Here is a 6,829-nt window from a genome sequence, read left to right on the forward strand (position 1 = left end):
ATAGCAGCTAAGATAAACAGTTAAGTTAGTTATAGCAGCTAAAGATAAACATTTAAGTTAGTTATAGCAGCTAAGATAAACAGTTAAGTTAGTTATAGCAGCTAAGATAAACAGTTAAGTTAGTTATAGCAGCTAAGATAAACAGTTAAGTTAGTTATAGCAGCTAAGATAAACAGTTAAGTTAGTTATAGCAGCTAAAGATAAACAGTTAAGTTAGTTATAGCAGCTAAAGATAAACAGTTAAGTTAGTTATAGCAGCTAAGATAAACAGTTAAGTTAGTTATAGCAGCTAAGATAAACAGTTAAGTTAGTTAAGCAGCTAAGATAAACAGTTAAGTTGGTTATAGCAGCTAAGATAAACAGTTAAGTTAGTTATAGCAGTTAAGATAAACAGTTAAGTTAGTTATAGCAGCTAAAGATAAACAGTTAAGTTAGTTATAGCAGCTAAGATAAACAGTTTAGTTAGTTATAGCAGCTAAAGATAAACAGTTAAGTTAGTTATAGCAGCTAAGATAAACAGTTAAGTTAGTTATAGCAGCTAAAGATAAACAGTTAAGTTAGTTATAGCAGCTAAGATAAACAGTTAAGTTAGTTATAGCAGCTAAAGATAAACAGTTAAGTTAGTTATAACAGCTAAGATAAACAGTTAAGTTAGTTATAGCAGCTAAAGATAAACAGTTAAGTTAGTTATAGCAGCTAAGATAAACAGTTAAGTTAGTTATAGCAGCTAAAGATAAACAGTTAAGTTAGTTATAACAGCTAAGATAAACAGTTAAGTTAGTTATAGCAGCTAAAGATAAACAGTTAAGTTAGTTATAGCAGCTAAGATAAACAGTTAAGTTAGTTATAGCAGCTAAGATAAACAGTTAAGTTAGTTATAGCAGCTAAAGATAAACATTTAAGTTAGTTATAGCAGCTAAGATAAACAGTTAAGTTAGTTATAGCAGCTAAGATAAACAGTTAAGTTAGTTATAGCAGCTAAGATAAACAGTTAAGTTAGTTATAGCGGCTAAGATAAACAGTTAAGTTAGTTATAGCAGCTAAGATAAACAGTTAAGTTAGTTATAGCGGCTAAGATAAACAGTTAAGTTAGTTATAGCAGCTAAGATAAACAGTTAAGTTAGTTGTAGCAGCTAAAGATAAACAGTTAAGTTAGTTATAGCAGCTACGATAAACAGTTAAGTTAGTTATAGCAGCTAAAGACAAACAGTTAAGTTAGTTATAGCAGCTAAGATAAACAGTTAAGTTAGTTATAGCAGCTAAAGATAAACAGTTAAGTTAGTTATAGCAGCTAAGATAAACCGTTAAGTTAGTTATAGCAACTAAGATAAACAGTTAAGTTAGTTATAGCAGCTAAGATAAACAGTTAAGTTAGTTATAGCAGCTAAGGTAAACAGTTAAGTTAGTTATAGCAGCTAAAGATAAACAGTTAAGTTAGTTATAGCAGCTAAAGATAAACAGTTAAGTTAGTTATAGCAGCTAAGATAAACAGTTAAGTTAGTTATAGCAGCTAAGATAATCAGTTAAGTTAGTTATGGCAGCTAAAGATAAACAGTTAAGTTAGTTATAGCAGCTAAGATAAACAGTTAAGTTAGTTATAGCAGCTAAGATAAACAGTTAAGTTAGTTATAGCAGCTAAGATAAACAGTTAAGTTAGTTATAGCAGCTAAGATAAACAGTTAAGTTAGTTATAGCAGCTAAAGATAAACAGTTAAGTTAGTTATAGCAGCTAAGATAAACAGTTAAGTTAGTTATAGCAGCTAAGATAAACAGTTAAGTTAGTTATAGCAGCTAAAGATAAACAGTTAAGTTAGTTATAGCAGCTAAGATAAACAGTTAAGTTAGTTATAGCAGCTAAAGATAAACAGTTAAGTTAGTTATAGCAGCTAAAGATAAACAGTTAAGTTAGTTATAGCAGCTAAGATCAACAGTTAAGTTAGTTATAGCAGCTAAAGATAAACAGTTAAGTTAGTTATAGCAGCTAAGATAAACAGTTAAGTTAGTTATAGCAGCTAAAGATAAACAGTTAAGTTAGTTATAGCAGCTAAAGATAAACAGTTAAGTTAGTTATAGCAGCTAAGATAAACAGTTAAGTTAGTTATAGCAGCTAAGATAAACAGTTAAGTTAGTTATAGCAGCTAAAGATAAACAGTTAAGTTAGTTATAGCAGCTAAGATAAACAGTTAAGTTAGTTATAGCAGCTAAAGATAAACAGTTAAGTTAGTTATAGCAGCTAAAGATAAACAGTTAAGTTAGTTATAGCAGCTAAGATAAACAGTTAAGTTAGTTATAGCAGCTAAGATAAACAGTTAAGTTAGTTATAGCAGCTAAGATAAACAGTTAAGTTAGTTATAGCAGCTAAAGATAAACAGTTAAGTTAGTTGTAGCAGCTAAAGATAAACAGTTAAGTTAGTTAGAGCAGCTAAGATAAACAGTTAAGTTAGTTATAGCAGCTAAAGATAAACAGTTAAGTTAGTTATAGCAGCTAAGATAAACAGTTAAGTTAGTTATAGCAGCTAAAGATAAACAGTTAAGTTAGTTATAGCAGCTAAGATAAACAGTTAAGTTAGTTATAGCAGCTAAAGATAAACAGTTAAGTTAGTTATAGCAGCTAAAGATAAACAGTTAAGTTAGTTATAGCAGCTAAAGATAAACAGTTAAGTTAGTTATAGCAGCTAAAGATAAACAGTTGGGTTAATTATAGGCTTTATCGAAAAGTAAGGTTTTAAGAATGTTTTTAAACATAGAGAGGGTGTCTGCCCTCCGGACTGAAGCCGGTAGTTTGTTCCACAGAAGAGGGGCTTGAAAACTGAAGGCCCTGGCTCCAAATCTACATTTAGAGATTTGTGGTATAACTAATAGATCACAGTTTAAGGATCGTAAGGTCCTAGAGGGTTGGTAAGTTTGGATTAAATCTTTAATGTATGTTGATGCTAGACCATGTAAGGCTTTATAGGTTAGGAGAAGGATTTTAAATTGTATTCTAAATTCTACAGGAAGCCAATGTTAGGAAGACAGTACAGGTGTGTTCGCACCTCTTAGTCTTAGTCAGGACACGAGCTGCAGATGAATGAGGTGAAGATCCTGAGAGACTTTTTAGAACATCCTGAGAGAAGAGAGTTACAATAGTCCAGCCTGGAGGTAACAAAAGCATGGATGAGCTTCTCAGCATCAAGTTACGAAGGTGGAAGTAAGCAGTCCGTGAGATTTGTTTTATGTGTGAGTTAAATGATGAATCCTCATCAAAGCAGATACCCAGATTCTTTACAGTGGTGCTGGTAGCAGGAGCAAGTCCAGTCTGGAAAGATCATAAGGTAACGATTGTCTGAGATGTTGCTGACCAACTAGTAAAACCTCATTTTTTTCCGAGTTCAGTAGGAGAAAGTTTTTGGTCATCCATGACTTGATATGTGTAATACAGGACTGTAGTTGTGTAGCTGTTGATATGTGTAATACAGGGCTGTAGTTGTGTAGCTGTTGATATCTGTAATACAGGACTGTAGTTGTGTAGCTGTTAATATCTGTAATACAGGACTGTAGTTGTGTAGCTGTTGATATGTGTAATACAGGACTGTAGTTGTGTAGCTGTTGATATGTGTAATACAGGAGTGTAGTTGTGTAGCTGTTGATATCTGTAATACAGGACTGTAGTTGTGTAGCTGTTGATATGTGTAATACAGGACTGTAGTTGTGTAGCTGTTGATATGTGTAATACAGGACTGTAGTTGTGTAGCTGTTGATATCTGTAATACAGGACTGTAGTTGTGTAGCTGTTGATATGTGTAATACAGGACTGTAGTTGTGTAGCTGTTGATATGTGTAATACAGGACTGTAGTTGTGTAGCTGTTGATATCTGTAATACAGGACTGTAGTTGTGTAGCTGTTGATATGTGTAATACAGGACTGTAGTTGTGTAGCTGTTGATATGTGTAATACAGGACTGTAGTTGTGTAGCTGTTGATATGTGTAATACAGGACTGTAGTTGTGTAGCTGTTGATATGTGTAATACAGGACTGTAGTTGTGTAGCTGTTGATATGTGTAATACAGGACTGTAGTTGTGTAGCTGTTGATATGTGTAATACAGGACTGTAGTTGTGTAGCTGTTGATATGTGTAATACAGGAGTGTAGTTGTGTAGCTGTTGATATGTGTAATACAGGACTGTAGTTGTGTAGCTGTTGATATCTGTAATACAGGAGTGTAGTTGTGTAGCTGTTGATATGTGTAATACAGGACTGTAGTTGTGTAGCTGTTGATATCTGTAATACAGGAGTGTAGTTGTGTAGCTGTTGATATCTGTAATACAGGAGTGTAGTTGTGTAGCTGTTGATATGTGTAATACAGGAGTGTAGTTGTGTAGCTGTTGATATGTGTAATACAAGAGTGTAGTTGTGTAGCTGTTGATATGTGTAATACAAGAGTGTAGTTGTGTAGCTGTTGATATGTGTAATACAGGACTGTAGTTGTGTAGCTGTTGATATCTGTAATACAGGACTGTAGTTGTGTAGCTGTTGATATCTGTAATACAAGAGTGTAGTTGTGTAGCTGTTGATATGTGTAATACAAGAGTGTAGTTGTGTAGCTGTTGATATGTGTAATACAAGAGTGTAGTTGTGTAGCTGTTGATATGTGTAATACAGGACTGTAGTTGTGTAGCTGTTGATATCTGTAATACAAGAGTGTAGTTGTGTAGCTGTTGATATGTGTAATACAAGAGTGTAGTTGTGTAGCTGTTGATATGTGTAATACAAGAGTGTAGTTGTGTAGCTGTTGATATGTGTAATACAGGACTGTAGTTGTGTAGCTGTTGATATCTGTAATACAGGACTGTAGTTGTGTAGCTGTTGATATCTGTAATACAGGACTGTAGTTGTGTAGCTGTTGATATGTGTAATACAGGACTGTAGTTGTGTAGCTGTTGATATCTGTAATACAAGAGTGTAGTTGTGTAGCTGTTGATATGTGTAATACAAGAGTGTAGTTGTGTAGCTGTTGATATGTGTAATACAAGAGTGTAGTTGTGTAGCTGTTGATATCTGTAATACAGGAGTGTAGTTGTGTAGCTGTTGATATCTGTAATACAGGACTGTAGTTGTGTAGCTGTTGATATCTGTAATACAGGACTGTAGTTGTGTAACTGATTTCTTTCATCTGCTTCATTAACAAGTAGAGTTGGGTGTCATCAGCATAAGAGTGAAAGTTTATAGAGTGTCTTCTGATCAAGTTAAGATTTAAACCAGTTTAGTTCCACGTATGTCTATATGGTTTTCTAGCCTCTGTAGTAGGATTTGGTGTCAACAGTGTCAAATGCACTGAGATCTAGAAGAACAAGAACTGAAACATGGGTCGGGGACAGTGATGGGATTTTCTCTAGAGACACTTGGATGAACAATCAGGTAAATATGACAAACCTGATGATTCCTCACGACACACTTCAGTGCTGCTGAACTCTGCTTGAACTTCTGCTTCAATCTGGAGTCACTTTTATAAAGTCTTATGAAATGAGCTCCTTGGCAGACGTATGTTCTGTTGGACATCAATCAATGGCATCAAGATATGAAAAGATTAAATGTTAAAACGTTGACATTATTTTAATTTAAATGTTTTAAAGATTTTATTGCTTTTTTTAATCATTACATTCATTTATTTATATGTTGAAATTGAGAATTTGTTATTTTTCTTTGAATAAATGAATTATATTTAATGATTAATTATTCGTAGACTTTTTCATTTATTAAATTAAAATAAATTAAATTATTTATTAATTTAACAATTAAAACATAACAAATATTGAATAATTGAAATTAAAATATAACACATATTGAATAATTTAAATTAAAATATAATAAATATTTAATAATTTCAATTAAAATATAACAAATATTAAATCATCGAAATTATTTCAACCTTTTAATATTTGAAAAACCAAATGAAACCCTTCAATATTCTGACGGCACTGATGTTCTTCACTGATGTTCTTCACTGATGTTCTTCACTGATGTTCTTCACTGATGTTCTTCACTGATGTTCTTCACTGATGTTCTTCACTGATGTTCTTCACTGATGTTCTTCACTGATGTTCTTCACTGATGTTCTTCACTGATGTTCTTCACTGATGTTCTTCACTGATGTTCTTCACTCTGGTACCAGAGCCGTCGCAGCACAGAAGTCAACATTTCTCTCCACGAACTGAAGCATGATGGGAAAATATCAGTTTCTATTTCTGGCAGCTTTGATTGGATCCTTGTGTGCAGGTAACTTTATATAGTATTTGATACAAGTTGATCACAATTGTACGATATTAGTTTAATTTCTTATGAAATAATATTAAACATGTTTATTATCATTTCTTTCCTTCTGAAGGAGGAACAGACTCTGACATGACTCAGCAACTAACAGAGGAACAGATCACAGAGTTCAAGGACACTTTCTCCTTGTTTGACAAGGATGGCGACGACATCATCACCAACGAAGAACTTGGTTCCGTCATCAGGTCACTGGGTCAGAACCCCACAGAGGCTGAGCTGCAAGACATGATCAACGACGTTGACGCCGGCGGTGATGGAACCATCAACTTCACAGAGTTTCTGACGATGATGGAGAGAAAAATGGAAACAGAAAAAAAGTGTGAAATCTTTATTGCATTCCGATTATCTGACAACAATATGGACGGAAACCTCAGCACAGATGAACTGCGTCACTATATGATGAGCGCGGGTGTTGTAGTAACACGTGAGGAGGTGGAGATGATCATCAGAGAAGCAGATGTTGATGGAGACGAACAGATCAACTATGAAGAGTTTAGAAAGATGTTGCTTGTAAATTAA

The 6,829-nt window shown here is 33.6% G+C and overlaps 1 pseudogene; it reads left to right on the top strand.

Annotated features, from left to right (window-relative positions):
- Positions 1-6,382: 6,382 nt before the first annotated feature.
- On the top strand, positions 6,383-6,829 carry LOC148060039 (calmodulin-alpha pseudogene; annotated as a pseudogene).

Source organism: Callionymus lyra, chromosome 18 (assembly GCF_982586985.1).
Source record: "Callionymus lyra chromosome 18, fCalLyr1.hap1.1, whole genome shotgun sequence".
Classification (NCBI taxonomy): Eukaryota; Metazoa; Chordata; class Actinopteri; order Syngnathiformes; family Callionymidae; genus Callionymus; species Callionymus lyra.